Below are 18,121 nucleotides of genomic sequence, written 5' to 3' on the forward strand. Positions count from 1 at the left end.
TAAGCCGTCAGTTGGACATCCTTAGCACTGCCACAGAGGCAGGAGAGGCTCCTGCCACTGCCGCTGCACTCACCAGCTGTGAGCCCAGCTTCTGGCTGAGTGGCACTCCCCTTGTGGGAGCACACTGGCCACCAGGGGGCAGCTCCTGCATAAAGTGTCTGCCCTCTGGTGGTCAGTGCACATTATAGCCACTGGTCATTCCACCGTTCAGTCGATTTGCATATTAGCCTTTTATTATATAGGACTAGAGGCCCGTTGCATGAATATTTGTGCAATAGGCCTTCCTTTCCCTGGCTGCCAGCACCGGTTTTCCTCCATCACCCGGGACCCGGGCCACAGCAGAGCCAAGCCTTCAGCCTTCAGCCTTCAGCCTTCAGGCTTGGCTCTGGCCGCAGTGGAGCCTTCAGTCTTCAGTCTTCAGTCTTCAGTCTTCGCTCTGTGCCTGCATATGCAAATTAACCCACCATTTTATTGGGTTAATTTGCATGCTCACTCCTGATTGGCTGGTGGGCATCGCAGATGTATGGTCAATTTGCATCTTTCTCTTTTATTAGTGTAGATAATACATATATCACAATTTCTTTATCTATTCAACTGTCAATGGATACTTAGGTTGTTTCCATATCTTGGATATTATAAATGCTACAGTGAGCATAGAGGTGCATATATCTCTTTAAGATAATATTTTTGTTTTCTTTGGATAAATACTTAGAAGTGGAATTGCTGGATCATATTGTAGTCCTATTCTTAATTTCTTTGAGCAACCTCCATACTGTTTTTCATAGTCACTGCACCAATTTACATTTCCATCAACAGTGCACAGGGGTTCCCTCTTCTCCACATCCTTGCCAATACTTGTTATTTTTTGTCTTTTTAAAAATATATATTTTTTTGTTGATTTCAGAGAGGAAAGGAGAGGGAGAGAGAGATAGAAACACCAATGATGAGAGAGAATCATTGATCAGCTGCCTCCTGCACATCCCACACTGGAGATTGAGCCCGCAATCTGGGCATGTGCCCTGACCTGGAATCATTGTTGTTTTTAATCATAAATCAATATTGAATTTTGTCAAATGCATTTTCTGCATATATTTAGATGATCATATGGGTTTTTTCTACTTGAATTTTGTTTTAATGTTGAAAGTATTACATATGTCCTCCTTTTTCTCCATTGACCCCATCTAGTCTACCCCTGTCCTCCATGTTCATATGGTTTTTATTCTTCATTTTATTAATGTGGTATATCACGTTGATGGACTTGCAGATATTGAACCACCCTTGCATTCCTGGAGTAAATCCCACTTGATCATATTGTATGATCCTCTTAATGTATTGTTGAATTTGGTTTACTAATATTTTCTTGAATATTTTTACATCTATGTTCATCAGGGATATTGTCCTATAAGTTTCTTTTCATGTAGCATCCTTGTCTGGTTTTGGTATCCAGGTAATACTACCGTGTTTCCCAGAAAATAAGACATCCTCCGAAAATAAGACCTACTTACAGGTTTCCTTCTGGGTGAAATATAAGGCATCCCCCGAAAATAAGGCCCAGACTCTGTCTCAGAATGAAAATTAATTTACCGTAAACTGGTCGCTAGGGCCGCCCTGACTGGCGTCTAGCAACCAGTGACGTTACGCGGAGTCCTGACGTCACTGCTGTGTGGAGGTGGAGCGGAGGTCAGAGTGAGAGGTGAGCGCAGGGCGGGAGAGAGGAGGAGACTTTCGCAGATGCGTGTAGAAGAACAGGAGGATTAGAGCGGACGGGACGCGGTGAAGGTGGTGAGTGCTGGTCTGTCTCTGGTGACACTACCTGATGCTCGCGGCCGCCTTCATGATGACTGAAGGTTCTCAGTCAGTGGCAGACCCTGCTCCAGCCCAGATCCAGGTCCCAGCAAGCCCAGTGACAGTCCCCAGGCAGGCCCCAGGGGGTAAATATTTGATAAAGGGGTAGGGGGGATGTCTGGTGAAAGTGTTCAGTGGCACAGGGGTGGGGGGAGGGGATCACTTAAAATGACACAGGAGGATCAGAGGGGGCAATCAAAATGACACAGGAGGATCAAAAGGGGTTACTAAAATGGTAATTGCCCCTCTGATTCTCCTGTGCCATTTTGATTCCCCCCTCTGATCCCCCCTGTGTCATTTTGAGTGATCCCCCTCCCCCAACCTTGATACCCCAATTCCTTTTTTTTTACCCCTAGAAATGAGCGCAAAAAGAAAAAGCTACTCCGTGGAGTACAAGAAAGGAATCGTGGAAGACTCTTGGGGCCAAAATCTTACTGCTTTCTGCAAAGAGAAGATGTTGAGTATCCGATTGGTCCGAAAATGGCGAGCAGAGTATGGTAACCTCATTGAACAAGTGGACAAGGGAAATGCTAAAAAGCGCAAGTGTGGATCAGGTCGGCAACCATTATTTTCCAAGCTGGAAGACCTGATCTGTGAATGGGTTGTTGACAGGAGAGCAAAGGCTTTGGTTGTGAATAGGGCTCAGATTCAAGAATTTGCCCTTGCAATGGCACCACAGTTTGACATAGCCCCCAAAGACTTCAAAGCATCACAACACTGGCTGGATAATTTCCTTCAGGGAAGTGAACTGTCTTTAAGAAGATCTACAACATTGTTTAGGTTGGAAGATACTCAAGTTATTAAGCGAGCACTTGCATTCAAGTCCTTTATTGATGATGCTGACTTCTCTAAATACAATCTTTCCAACATGATTGCTATGGATGAAACTGCAGTGTTTATAGGCCAATCATCTCAAACAACAATTGAACAGTGGGGTGCCTCCTTGGCGTACATTCCCTCCACTGCTTATGAAAGTGCACGTGTTTCCTGTATTTTGGCAATTCATCTGGATGGCACTAAAATCCCACCTTTAATCATTTCTAAGGGCAAGAAGGAAAAGATTGAACGTGTTTTGGGCGTTTTTATTCTTGAAACTGAAAAAGCCTGGGCCACACAAGCAGTTATAAGGAAGTGGGTCGATTTAATGCTGCCACTTGTTATGCGAGGGAGCCAAAGAGGTCTGCTAGTCTGGGATGCAGCCAGCACTCACCACGCTAAAGACATGAAGACATTTCTTCACGAAAGAAAAATCGATCAGATGATGATTCCCACAGGAATGACGGCCTATCTCCAGACTCTTGATATTGCAATAAACAAGCCATTCAAAGACAATTTGCGCATGGAAATTAATGACTACATTGAAAATAGAATGGAGAGAAATCAGTGTGGAAACTTTGTAAAACCTAAACTGCAAGAAGTTGTGACTTGGGTGAAGAATTCATAGGAGAAAATCACTGACAGTTGCATTGCAAATGCACTGCGAGCAGGCTACCTTGACAAGAAGTACTCATTTAAAGACAGTGCTATTGCTAAACATGAGAGATTTGGTCCACTGATTCTGAAAGAAATGGAGTCACAAGAAATTCACCAGGAAATTCAGGAATTGGATTGTTATGGTGATGTTCCAGAAGATGATGATATGATTGTCATTGAATAAATGAGTAAATTCTTGATACTGTAGGATTCACAGTTTGTCTGGTTTGTGTTGACAACTACCGTACTACGGTACCGTATACAGGTAATAAATTTCCTTTATTTTCATTTAACAATAAATGTGTACCATATTCTTCTTCATGGAAAAATAAGACATCCCCTGAAAATAAGACCTAGCGTGTCTTTGGGGGCAAACATTAATATAAGACACTGTCTTATTTTCGGGGAAACACGGGTATCCTCAGACCAGAGCTGCCAGCACAATGCTTGCCATAGAATACATGCTTAAGATATATTCAGCAATCAACTTTCCCATTTTGGGTGTGCACCATTTTAATTAGAGAACATGATGTTAGTTATGCAGAACCTAGACTGGAACTTAGTCTATAAATCAAGAGATGTTCATAGCCATTTGGATGACAAAAACTGGCTGTTGGGATTTATTAGACTTTGCTAGGGTTTCTTCATTTAGCTGTATACTTCTCTCCTTGCCTTGGTGTCCAATGTCCCCTAATCCTGGTCACAAACTACAAACTGGATCTAACCCTAGCCACAGATGGAGTTCTTGTTTTACACACTTGCCCTTTGCCCAAGCACACAGATACTAACCATTATAAGGTATTGCTTTTGCAAAAATTAGAGAAGTAGCAATTTTGAAGCATAACCAAACTACCTTTATTCGCATCCTTGGCATTTAATACTATATCAGTCCCATTGCACACTAAATCCTTCCACAGGGTACCTTTCAGCCACTCCCAAATGGACTCCAAATGTCCCAGAAATGCTTATTCCATTTATATGTTTCTTCTAACTTTTTCCAAACTACATGCATTCTCAGATTATCTTATCAGAGGTTCCCTCATACTAGTAGATACACCTCATTTGACACACTAATAATGTCCATGAAAAATATGACAATGGAATTCAGATAATCAGCGATATTTCAAATGTTTTTAAAGAGTTCACTGTTCACTAGTGAGATAAGTCCTAAGAGGAATCCTCCAAGAAGGTGAAGAACTTCTCTGCCCCACCACCATCCCAAGCCCACAGAGTTGCCCCCTTTTCCCGACATCCTGCCAGATTACTTCTGATCCATTGGTCTCTCCCAGAACCATGCAGGTCCCCGTTTCTCTTGTTGGTCTTTGAGAACAGTTCTATTTCCTCTGGACATCCTCTATGACGTCTCCCAAGAGCCTCCATCCTTCCTCTCCTCTAGAGTCTATAAATACTCTGGTTCCCCAGGGGAGGCATGCAAATTCCTTCCTCAAGCAGCAAGGCCCTGTGAGCTAGGATATCCACACCCAAATGAACAGGTTTATCTCCAAGGGCCAGTGGGCTATTGCACCATTCTTCCTCCTGCTTTGCTGTCTAAACTTATCTGGGCTTACATCAGGTGGGATATTATACAATCTCAAATCTGGCACCTTTGTGTGCTGAGCCAGAGCAGACTGTTGAAAACTAAGTATTGAGTCTATGACCAGTTTGGTTATGGGTTTAGAACTCTAAGGTAATGAAGTTAAAATCAGAGGGATAATCTGGGGCAGCTTTGCTCCATCCCAAATCCAAGTTTGTACCCCTAAAGTAATCAGAGATAGGCATCAATCACTACATGGGTCCTAACCCTCGCCACAGACTGAGATCTTCTTGGCTTCTCACTTCATCATTCATACATTTCCTGAACACATAAAGAGTGAGTTCAATAATATACTAACTTGAAAAAAGGTAAGACTTTTGAAAAAAGAAAAGTAGCCTTTATACAGCAGGATCCCATGTATTAGTTTCCTGTGGCTGCTGTAACAAATTATCACAAACTTAGTGGCTGAAAACAACAGAAATTTACTCTCTCTCAGTTTTGGAGGGCAGAAGTCTGAAATCAAGAAGGTGCAATTCTTCCTTGCCCCTTTCAGCTTCTGATAGCTCCATGCATTCCTTGTCTTGGGGCCGCGTCATCTTCACGTGGCCTTCTCCTCTTTTGTCTGTGTGATCTCCCTCTGCCTCTCTCTTCTAAGGACACATGTCACTTGACTTAGGCCTACTCAAATAATCCAAGAAGATCTCATCTTGAGATTCTTAACTTAGTTACATCTATAAAACCTTTTTCCAAATAAGTTTACATTCACAGATTCCAGGGGTTAAGACATGGATATATCTTTTTTTTTTGGTGGATCACCATTCAACCCACTATACCCCACTACCTCCATTCACATCCCTGCCATGCTGAAATAGAAAGAGCATGAATTTTCTGTCGATTTTACTTCCAAATATCTCTCAAATCTATACAGTCCCTATGTTTCTGCTGTCTCATCCTCATTCAAACTCCATCATTCTCCATAACAACTGGTTTGGTCATGCCAGTCTGCTATGCTTGAAAGCCTTCTGTGGCTCCCCATGGCTCTGGGGATCAAGACTCAACTATTGGCCATGGTCTGCAAGGCCCTGCATGATCTAGCTCCCACCCACCTTGCCAAACTCCTGTTTTGCCTTGTCCCCTCTTTTTATCTTGCAAAGCCTGTCCCTTATTGTCATAATGCCTTCCTAATACTTTTCCCTCCTTTTGAAGAGCTATCCTCCCCACCCCATCTTCTTCTGACTAATGTCCATCAACCATCAGCTCAGCTATAAGTTCTAGTAACTGTTCACCAAGAGATATTTTCCCTGGCCCCCATTCTCCTGTAATAGCATCTTTCAAAGTTTGCAATAGGTTTGTATTGAATTAATGTATCCACCCATCCACCTAGCCCCCAACTAGACAGAGCTCCACAAAGGCAAGAGCTGTGATTATCTGGTTTCATTACTATGTCTTCAGCATCTAACCAGTGTATGACACATAATAGGTGTTCAATCATTATTTGAATAAATATATTATATAATTAATCTATACATCTATATTCTAATCCCTCATGTTCCTCTCCCAACAAAATGAGAGAAACAATGCCTATTTCACAGAGTTGAATAAGAATAAAAATGAGATAATGGAGAGGAAGGGACTTTATAAGCCATGAGATTCCTTACTAATTTAAGGAATTATTATGATATTGGTTAATGTAACCAACCTTTAGGGGGACAGGGAGGTGCACTACATAGGGCATAGGGGCAGTAGGAGAAATGAGGGTAGAAGTGAGAAAGGATATTTGAGGTCTACATTCCTCTGAATAAGAAGAGTTTCTGTGGCTCTGTTGTGTAGGATAAAATTACAAGAACACTCAATTCCCCTGCTTTAAACTTGAAGCTCATAACTTATCACCCTCTGGGATCAAAAGAAAATACCAGGTATAAATATTGCCTGAAGTCACTCTTGGTATTTAAGGTTTTAATTGTCTTCCTTTAAAGCATATGCTCCAGGTGCTGGCTGAGGTTAGAGTGACAGACTCCTGGACTGGGCCCATCTCCACTGGTGCTTCCCATGAGGTGATCTGTCAGCCATGGCACTTGCTTGAGGCACTGCACAGCTGAGAAATGACTTTGAAGAATGCCTCTTGGCTTTTTTTTCTTTCCCTTCCTTACCTTCTTGGCTTTCACTGCTAACAGGTGGGGAGGGTATCACCTCCTTCTTCCTGCCCCTCTAGCACACCATCTAAAAGGCATCCCTGGGGGCTTGACATTCCAGGTCTTTAGTTTCTTACATTGATTTCCTCAAACCCCATCAAGTCATAATCTCCTTTCCTGCAGGGAAAAGACACTTCCACCTCTTCCTCCATATCCTCTTAACTCCTTGTCTTGGGTCAAGAGACCTAAAAAGGCCATTTCTCATTTCCATCTTGTCTTCCATTGTTTTCTCCCCTGGGATGTCTCTGCATTCATGGACCTGAGATGCCTCACTGGTCTGGAATGTCCATGGCAAGCCAATCCTCTGAATCATAGACTTAAAGAAATTGGAAAGAGCAGAGCTCATTAGGCTGTCATTTCCCCAGTTTCCTCCACTGACCTGGATATCTTCCCATTGGCTTGATGATGTCCTTCCCTGCTCCATCGTCTCACTGGGCTTTGAGCTATGTCTACACTGTCCCAGAAAGGTGAAGAAAAAGGCATGAATCTGAGTAATCCAAGCAAAACTCCCGTATTGTCTCAATGATTTGGGCATCCTAGTACAAAACACTATTTTGGTACAACGTTTCAGGATAGTTACCTCTGATAGGTGCCATGAACTGGAGCTGGAAAGGACTTTGCAGCTCATCTGTTCAAAGACCTACTTCTTTTTTTGTTTATATCATTATTGAGTTATAATTGACAATTTGCATGCCATGTAAAACATTGTTACAATTTTCTATGTTATGACATACGCATACCTCCATGAAACCATCACTGCCATCTAGTTTCTATCACTCCCTAAAATTTTCTTCTGGCCCTTTGTAATTCTTCACTTCAACCCCTCCCTATTTTCCCCAGGCAAACACTGATTTGCTTTCAGTTACTATATAGTTTTCATTTTCTACAATTTTATATAAATGGAATAACACAATATGCATTTTTTGCTGGCTTCTTTTACTCAAAATAATTATTTTGAGAACCATTCATGTTGTTGTATGTACTAATAATGTCATGTGTCTAATTTTGGCTATTGTGAAAAATGCTGCTATGAACACTCATGTACAAATTTTGTATATATGTATGTCTTCAATTATCTTGGGTATATGCCTGAGTATTTACCTGGGTCATATGATAACTCTATGTTTAATCTTTTTAAAATTAAAGTATAGTTGGCATACAATATTATATTAGTTTAGGGTGTATAACATAGGCGACTTGACATTTATATACCTTACGATATTTAAGCAACTGTTCAGCCCCACCAGCTAAGTGTGAGGTTCTATTTTTCTTCATCTCACCATTTTATTATTCATCTTTTTTTTATTTTAGCCATCCTAGTGATGTGAAATGGTATCTCATTGTGGTTTTTATTTGTATTTCCCTAATGATCACAGATATTGAGCATCTTTTAATGGTTTTATACATCTTCTTTGGAGAAATATCTATTCAACTTCTTTGCCTACTTTTAAAATTGAGATATAACTCACATAACATGAAATACACCATTTTAAAGTATACAGCTCAGACCCTAGCCAGTTTTGCCCAGTGGATAGAGCGTCAGCCTGCGGACTGAAGGGACCTGGGTTATATTCTGGTCAAGGGTACATGCCTGGGTTACGGCTCAATCCCCAGTAGGGGTGTGCAGGAGGCAGCTGATCAATGATTCTCTCTCATCATTGATGTTTCTATCTCTCTCCCTTCCTTTCTGAAATCAATAAAAAATATATTTTTTAAAAGTATACAACTCAGTGGTTGTTAGTATATTCACTAAATTGTGCAACCATCATCACCACTATCTAATTCCCAAACATTTTCATCACCCCAAAACAGACTCCATGTCTATAAGCAGTCAGTTCCAATTCACTCCCCTACCAACCATTAATCTACTTTACAGCTACATGAATTTGCCTTCTAATACATTTCATATAAATGGAATCATATAATATGTGACCTTTTGTGAATAGCTGCTTTCATTTAGCATAATGTTTTCAAGGTTTATCCATGTTGTATCTTGTTTTGGGACTTTGTTTCTTTTTGTGGCTGAATAATATTCCAGTGTATGGATATACCACAGTTCTTTATCTATTCACCAGCTGATGGACATTTTAGTTGTTACCACTTTTGGACTATTATGAATAATGATGCTACGAATGTTTGTGTATAAGTTTTTCTGTGAATATGTTTTCAGTTCTCTTAGGTATAGAGTGGAACTATTGGATCATAGGGTAAATTAACTTTCAAGGAATTGCCCAAGAGTTTTCCAGAGCAGCTACACCATTTTACATTCCTACCAGCAATGTATGAGAATTCCAACTTATGTACATTTCCCCCAACCATTTATTTTCCATTTTTGTTTTTATTATAACCATCCTAGTGGGTGTGAAGTAGTATCTCATTATGATTTTGGTTTGCATTTCCCTAATGACTAATGACTTCTCATGTGCTCTGATCTTTATTATTTCCTTTCTTCTACTTACTTTGGTTTAATTTGTTTATCTTTCTCTGGTTTTATGATGGAAGCAGAAAATCACTGAGACCTTTTTTTCATTTCCAATATAGGCATTATAGTGCATTCCAAAAATTCTGACATGTTGTGTTTTTATTTGTACTCATTTCAAATACTTTCTAACGTTCCTTTTAATTTCTTTTTTGCCCCATGGATTATTTTAAAGTATGTGATTTAGTTTTGAGATATTTGAAAAATTTCCATAAATCTGTTATTGGTTTCTAATTTAAATTTATTGTAATCAGAAATATACTTTGTATAACTTGGATTATTTTTTTATTTTTAATCCTCACCCAAGGATATGCTTCTTGATTTTAGAGAGAGGAGAAAAAAAAAAACACATTGATGTGAGAGAGAAACATTGATTGGTTGCCTGATCAGGGATGGAACCCACAACCTCAGTATGTGCCCTGACTGGGAATTGAACCTGCAACCTTTTGGTGCACGAGACTATGCTCCAACCAACTGAGCCATTCTGCTGGGGCTAACTTGGATTCTTTTAAATTTTTTGAAACTTGTTTTATGGCCTAGAATATGGCCTGTCTTGGTAAATGTGCTGTATGCCTTTAAAAAGAATATGTATTCTGCTGTTGTGGGGTGGAGTGTTTATAAATGTCATCTAGATCGAGTTGGTTGATAGTGTTATTCATATCTTCTATATCATTGCTGAATTTATGTCTACTATTCTATCAATTATTGAGAAATGAGTGTTGAAATATCCAACTACAATTGTGGACTTTTCTGTTTCTACTTATAGTTCTGTCAGCTTTTGCTTCACATATTTTGAAGCTCTATTACTAGGTGCATAAATACTTAGGATGGTTGTCCTCTTGATGAATTGACCCTTTATCACTATGAAATTACCTTCTTTAACTTTGATAATAATTTCTGCTTTAAAATCTACTTTATCTCATGTTAATATAGTCATTCCACATTTCTTTCAATTAGTGTTAGTATGGTATACCTTTTCCTATAATTGTACTTTTTAAATCTGTTTTTAACTTTATAGTTAAAATGCTTTACCTGAGGGAAGCAAGTAATTGGTTCTTGATTTTATATCCTATCTGACAACCTCTGCCTTTTATTCATGTATTTAAACCATTCACATTTCATTTGATTGTTAATATAGCTAGGTTTAATTCTATCATTTGGTTATTTGTTTTCTATTTGGTTCATCTATTCTAGTTCCTTTATTTCTGTCTTCTTTGGGACTAATTTATTATTTTTTATGATTCTGTTTTATCTCACTTGTTTGTTACTTTACTGATTACTTTTAGTAGTTTTAAACATCTTTAACTTACCTAAGTTGATCTTCAAGTGATATATACCACACCACACACACTATAAAGAATTTACAATTGTGTAGGCCCTTTCCTCCCCTTCTAACCGTTGTGTTATTGCTGTCATACATTTTCTATTTACATATGTAATAAACCCCACACTACATTATTATTGTTGCTTAAACAGTGTACTATCAAATATATTTAAATACTTTTTAAATCTTATATATTTACACATGTAGTTACTATTTCTGGTGCTCTTCCTTCCTTTGTGTAGATCCATATTTTAATCTGTTATCATCTTCCTCCCATTTCTTATAGTATGTGTCTGCTGGTGATGAATTATTTCAACTTCTGTATGACTGGAATATCTTTTTTGGCCTTCCTTTTTGAAAGAAAATTTTGCCTGATATAGAATCCCTGGTTGAAAGTCTTTTTGTCAGTTCTTTAAAAATTTTGTTCCAGAGTCTTCTCACTTGCATTATTTACAATTAGAAATCTTATCTTTGTTTTTTTGTACATAAAATGTCTTTTTCCTCTGGCTGCTGTTAAGATGTTCTCTTTATCACTGATTTTGAGCCATCTGATTATGATATGTCTTTGTGTCATTTTCTTCATGTTGCCTGCACTTGGAGTATTTGGATTTTGCCAAGTTCCTTGGATCTCTGGGTTTATAATTTTCATCAAATTTGGAAAATGTTTGGCCATATTTCTTCAATCATTTTTTCTCCTCCCTCCTGTCTCTTTTTCTCCTTCAGAAATGCCAATTATATTTCTATTAAGCCACTTGAATTTTTCCTACAGCTCACTGAGGCTGTTTAATTTTTTTTTCATTTTCTTTTCTAGGTGTGTTTTATATTGAATTGTTTCTATTGCTATGATTCAAGTTCACGAGTCTTTTCTTCTGCATTGTCTAATCAACCATTAATCTCATCCAATGTATTTTTTACCTCACATGTTATAGTTTTCACCTATGTAAGTTTGACTGAGGTATTTAAAAAAATATCTATGTCTCTACTTAAATTTTTGAACATATGGAATGCAGTTATAATAATAACTTTAATATTCTTATTTGCTAATTCTAACATCTTTGTTAATTCTGGTTTGATTTCAATTAATTGATTTATCTCCTCCTTATGGGCCATAGTTTACAGCTCTGTCCATGTCAGGTAACTTTTTATTGGATGCCAGGCTGTGAATCCTACCTTGTTGGGTTATTTAATATGCCTGTTTTTCTATAATCAGTGGTTCTCAACCAGAGGCTATTTTGTTTGTCCAGAAACACTCTTGATTGTTATAATTGAAGCGTGCTATTGGCATCCACTGAGTAGAGGCCAGGTATGAGGGTAAACATCATACAATGCACTGGACAGCTCCCACAACAAAGAATTACCCAGCTCCAAATGTAGTTGTTCTGAGGTTGAGAAACCCTGCTATAAATATTCTTGAACTTTGTTCTGGGATTCAGTTAAGTTTCTTGGAAATTGCTATATCCCTTTGGGTTTTGCTATTAAGCTTTGTTAGATGAGACCAGAACAGTGCTCAGTCTAGAGATAATGTTCCCAAATACCAAAGCAAGACCCTTCTGTGTACTCTACCCAATGCCCCAATTTTAGCTGGTTGGAGATTGGTACTATCCCCAGCCCTGTGTTAGTTCAGAGCACTATTTCCTTTAATCGTTTGGTATGGTTCTTTAGCATCAAATGGTTTTCTCATGCTTGTGGACCTACATAGAGTTTATTCAATCCCTGCTTCACCCCCAGCACACTGCCTACCTCTTCAGGATGTCCTAGAGATAACTCACACTCACTATTTCTACTCTTACCCTCACCTCGGAGCTACTCCTCCTTCTGTATCTCAGTGCCAGTCCCCCGAGTTAGAAATCCAGAAGTCACCCTTCACTCCTGCTTCCTCATCACCCTGCTGTTCAATCAGCCAATTTGTTGTCACCAGTGTCTCCTGCATTCTGTCTATACTTTCCATTCCCACAGCCCCTGCCCTATCTTGGGCCATCCTCTTCTCTTGCTTGAACACTTCATAAGACGGCTCCAACATGCATCTCTAGCATCTCCTTCCACTCCTCCTATATATCCTCACCTCCAGTATCACAGAAGTTTTCACTGATTATCATGCAGACTGGCCTTTCACAAGTCTGTACTTTTGAAAATGCTATTCTCTTTGCCTGAAATATAGTTCCTCCACTTCTTTGCCTGACAAACTATTCATGCTTCAAGAGCCAGCTTACAAGTCACCTCTTCTGTCAAGCCCTCCTTGATTTCCTGAGTCACCTATTCATTCCTGACCATTCTTCTACTCGTTTTGGTCACAATTTAACAATACTGTTCATATCTCTTTATACTACTGTCTATCTCCCCTACTACTATAGCTTCTAGGGATCTAGCAATCCCTGTAGGTGCTTGCTATGAACTGAAATGTGTCCCTCCCCCAAACACATATGTTGAAGCCTTAACCCGAAATGTTGCTATATCTGGAGATAGGGTCTTTAGGAGGTAATTAAGATTAAATGGGGTCATCGGGGAGGGCCTTAATCCCATAAGACTGTGGCCTTATAAGAAGAGGAAGAAGTATCTCTCTCTTTCTCTCTGCCATGTAAAGACACAGAGAGAAAGGGGCTGAGTGCAAGCCAGGAAGAGACTCTCACCAGAACCTGACCACATTGACACCCTGATCTCAGACCTCTAGCTTCCAGGACTGTGAGAAATAAATTTCTGTTGTTTAATACTCAGTCCATGTATTTTGTTATGACAGCCTGAGCAGGCTACTACAGCACTTAATACATGATGAATGCATTTTTTATTTTTTATTTTTTAAGCCTCACCTGAGGATATTTTTTCCTTGATTTTTAGATAGAGTGGAAGAGAGAGGGAAAGACAGAGAGAAATATCGATGTGAGAGAAACACATCGATTGGTTACCTCATGCAGAAGCCCCCACTGACCAGAGCCCCCAGCGGAGGAGGGGGGAAGGAGCCTGCAACCAAGATACCTGCCCTTGACTGGAATGGAACCAGGGACTCTTCAGTCTGCAGGCGGAAGCTCTATGCACTGACCCAAACCAGTTAGGGCTGATGAATGCATTTTTGAATGAATGAGAAAGAAACAGGAGACAGGGAGACGAAATAAATGGGGAGAGAAGCTGCAGTCAGAAAGCAGAAGGCAATAAGAGAAGAATTAAGAAAAACAAAGTAATAGGAGGAAGAAAGCAGAGAATGGGAATGAGCTCAGAAGGGAGCCAGTTTTTCAGTGGAGATCATGCCCATGCCAAGGGAACTACTGCCAAGATGGAGAAGGGTGGGTACAGACCCAAGGGCCAGTGCTGAACATCCAGGCACAATATTTTATATACTGTATGTTTTCAGGAAAGGACCCGATGCTTGGGGCCCTTAAAAAGGAGGCACCTTAGCTCTTTGGCTGGGCAACAGCTTGGTGCCCTCACTTCCCTGGTCAAAGAAGGCCGCTGTCCACACCCAGCTGCGGGAGAGACTAGGAGAGTGTTTACCCAATGGCCCCAGTGTCCTTAAAGGACTCCGCTCTCAGTTACACAGCAAACAGCTGGCAGCACCGTTGTGGCCGAGTCCTACGCACTGCGACCCAGAGCCTCCAGTGATGTTTAAACCGGGACCGTGAGAATGAGTCCTCCACCCTCATCTTCCTCCAGTGGTCTTGGGGGTGCTCGTTTATGAACTGGGACCTGACAGGTGGCTTTTTAAAAACTCTCATTCTGACAGGATGCCTCCAAAAAAAAACGAACATGAAGTTTTCTGTCGCCTAGGGCTTTGTGCAAATTGGTTTCAGACTCTGCCACCCGCTGCAGCAGACAGCGGTCTTTCCAGTAAGAAGATGCTTCCTGGCGGGGAAACGAGGACTGACAGGCGACCAGGCAGCAGTGTCTGCCCAGCCCTGGAAGCCAACAGGCTCCATCCTCTGTTGCCCTGGGGCCTACGACTGCCTCTTTGCGCTTTGGAATCCGCCCTCTACACCACAGCCCCAGCCAGGGGCCTTTGTCTCCCCACACTGGGTGCTCCCTGCAAAGCAGCACTCCCTTGCGAGGAGGGAGGTCCTGGCTCCACCCACTTGGCAAAGCCTTTAAGATCAGGGCTCTGAGCCAAAATAGGGCGGACATTTAGAAAACAAACCAATAATAGAATTGGAATACATTTGATCACTTCGTGTGGGGGGAGGGGGCAGGGGTTGAGGTGCTTGGGGAGCTGGTCAAGAGAGCTGCAGGGCTTTGAGAGCGTTCCCGGAGCAATCATCAGTGCTTGCAATGCTAGCAATCATTGCTAGGCCCAGACCCGCAGTTAGTTGGACATGACAGAGCCATGATGGCTGGTTCTTTATTCTATTGTTCCCACTTGGTCAGAAAGGGCTCCTAGCAAACATTCTGCTAGCCCCAGCTTTCCCAATGAAATGGAGACCTTTGCTCTGCTGTCACTATTCAGGATGGGGTTTTTGTCCAGGCTAAGGCCTTATTTACCATATCTACACTAGGATGTCAAACCACCAGTCTGGCAAAAAGCTGAGCCAGCGTTTAGGTTGGGACTCATGGAGACGTGGAGAGATGTTCCCAACCAAGCGGCCACACACTACCCTGAAATCTAGGAGCAGCCCCAAGTCCACACTCTCCTGCCTGGCTCCTTGGCAGTACTTTTCAAACACTATCACTTGGACAAATTACCTGGGGTCCTTATTAAAATGCAGATTCTGATTTAGAGCTGGGTGAGGCCTGAGAGTCTGCATTCCTCACAAGCTCCCAGGGGATGTAGCTGCTGCCCTGGACCATACCTAGAGAAGCAAGCCGTAGAGCAATGCTCTTAACTGCAGCAGCAAGTTAAAATCACTGTGGAGCTTCAAGCACTTGAACGTCACTAAAAGAGTAAATCTTAAGTGTTCTCACCACAAAAATAAAAGGTAACTATGTGAAGTTATAGACACATTAACTCCTTTGTGTAATCATTTCGCAATGTATACATATGATAAATGCACACATTTAAAAAAAATTATGGTTGTAGGCTTGATCCCCAGTGTGGGGCATGCAGGAGGCAGCTGATTGATGAATTCTCTCTCATTGATGATGTTTCTGTCTCTCTCTCCCTCTCCCTTTCTCTCTGCAATCAATAAAAAAAAACTTTTAAAAAATAAAACATTATGTTGTACAATGAAATATATACAATTTTTATTTGTCAATCATACCTCAATAAAGCTGTGGAAAAAATAATTAAGCCAGGCTCCACCCCAGATAGTCTAATTTAATTCTTCTGGGATGTGGCCAGACTTTTTTTTTTTTAATTAAGCTTTTCAGGTGATTGTAATGGGCAGCCAGGATTGAGAGCCACTGGTCTAAGCAGCTGTGAAGAGGGACTTAGGCTGTAACCAGGGACATTGATTCCATACTGAACCCACTTAGGTGGCACCAACCTTGACTTCCAAATGGCACAGTACATCTAGAAAAGGAAAAGTGGTGGCATCTGCATCATAAATCTGAAGAGCACCTGGGAGAAGCTCCTGCTGGCAGTTCATGCCATTGTTGCCACTGAAAACCCCGCTGATGTCAGTGTCATATCGTCCAGGAATGCTGGCCAGCATGCTGAAGTCTGCTCCTGCCACTGGAGCCACTCCTATTGCCGCTTCACTCCTGGAACCTTCACCAACCAGGTCCAGGCAGCCTTCCGGGAGCTGAGACTCCTGGTGGTTACTGATCCCAGGGCTGACCACCAGCCTCTCACAGAGGCATCTTACGTTAACCTGCCCACCATTGCTCTGTGTAACACAGACTCCTCTGCGCTATGTGGACATTGCCATCTGTTGTAACAACAAGGGGGTTCACTCAGTGGGTCTGATGTGGTGGATGCTGACCCAAGACGTACTGCACATGCATGGCACCATCTCCTATCAACACCCGTGGGAGGTCATGTCTGAAATCTACTTCTACAGAGATCCCAGAGAGATTGGAAAGGAAGAGCAGGCTGCTGCTGAAATGGCTGTGAGCAAGGAGGAATTTCAGGGTGAATGGACTGCTCCCACTCCCCCAAAGTTCACTGCTGCTCATCCTGAGGTCACAGGCTGGTCTGAAGGCATTCAGGTGCCCCCTGTGCCCATTCAGCAGTTTCCTACTGAAGACAAGCGCTCAGCCTGCCACTGAAGACTGGTCTGCAGCCCCCACTGAATGGGTAAAAACAACCACTGAGTGGCCCTAAGCTGTTCTTCCACACACTCTTACCAGAATGGAAATAAGTTTGATGGGAAATAAACAGTTTCTTTTAAAAAATATATAATGGTGAGTCTTACTAGTACAACTATCATAATTTCAAAATAATGATGGGCATATTGATATTTTAAGAGTTCTGTTTCATTCTAATGTGATAAAAAAAATATGTGCATTGTTTCTGTTGGTGGCCAAGTCACAGATCTAATATTATGATGGATTGTTGCCTGCATTCATGATTGAAGGAAATGCTAGAATACAGTTAAAAGAGAGAAGAAGTAAAGAAGCAATTTTCTGAACCCTAGGTTCATGAACCCTCAGAATTTTGGCAACAGACTCCTTAGAAGACCAGGGGTGCTAGTTAAGGATCCACGTAACCTTCCTGGTGCTACTTTGTGCAAATCACCCTTGGTTCAAGACCCCTCTTTAGAGGTCTCTTTTGGGGGAGGGGGGAGAGGTGTAGGGCTGGAGATTTATTTTTTAGAAACAGCCTGTGGTGCTGCCTTTCCTCCTCTGCACTCTTAGAGCTATGTCCTTTGGTTTTCTCTTGTGGCAGGTAGGGGACTTTGCACCTCACATAGGGTTTCTCTTTCAACAAGTGTTAACTGAGCATCTAGTGAGTGCAGGGCTCTGTGCTATGCTCCAGACATGGGAATGGATACACAAAGAGATAGTTATTAGTAATAACAACTACCATTTACCAAACACTTTTTATATACCAGGCACCATGTCAGCACTTCATTCATGAGTGCATTTATTCATTCAGTAAATATTTACTGTCTACTAAGTGCCAGGCACTGTTTTAGTGGCTGTGGGGATGGCAGTGAATAAGACAGCTAAATTCCCTGCTCTTATGAAACTTACACTCTAGTGGGGAGGACACAGGTACACAAAGTAAATAAGCAAATGATAGAGTCTGCCAGCCTATGAGAAGTGCTATGGAGAAAAATAAAACAGAGAAGGGGGAGAAGGAGTACTCAGAAAGGTGGGTGCAGTGTCAAATGGGGTGACCATGGAAGGTCTCACTGAGGAGATGGACATTTGAGACTAGACCCAAAGAAAGTGCGGGGTGAGCCTTTGCAAGT

At 41.3% G+C, this 18,121-nt stretch overlaps 1 pseudogene across 1 annotated transcript; it reads left to right on the forward strand.

The window, feature by feature from the left end:
- The first annotated feature begins 16,234 nt into the window (after nt 1-16,234).
- On the forward strand, nt 16,235-17,028 carry LOC308240239 (small ribosomal subunit protein uS2-like; annotated as a pseudogene). The gene has a single exon. The product of its transcript is annotated as a small ribosomal subunit protein uS2-like (transcript).
- Nucleotides 17,029-18,121: the final 1,093 nt, after the last annotated feature.

This window comes from Plecotus auritus (assembly GCF_963455305.1).
Source record: "Plecotus auritus genome assembly, chromosome: X".
In the NCBI taxonomy this organism is placed as follows: domain Eukaryota; kingdom Metazoa; phylum Chordata; class Mammalia; order Chiroptera; family Vespertilionidae; genus Plecotus; species Plecotus auritus.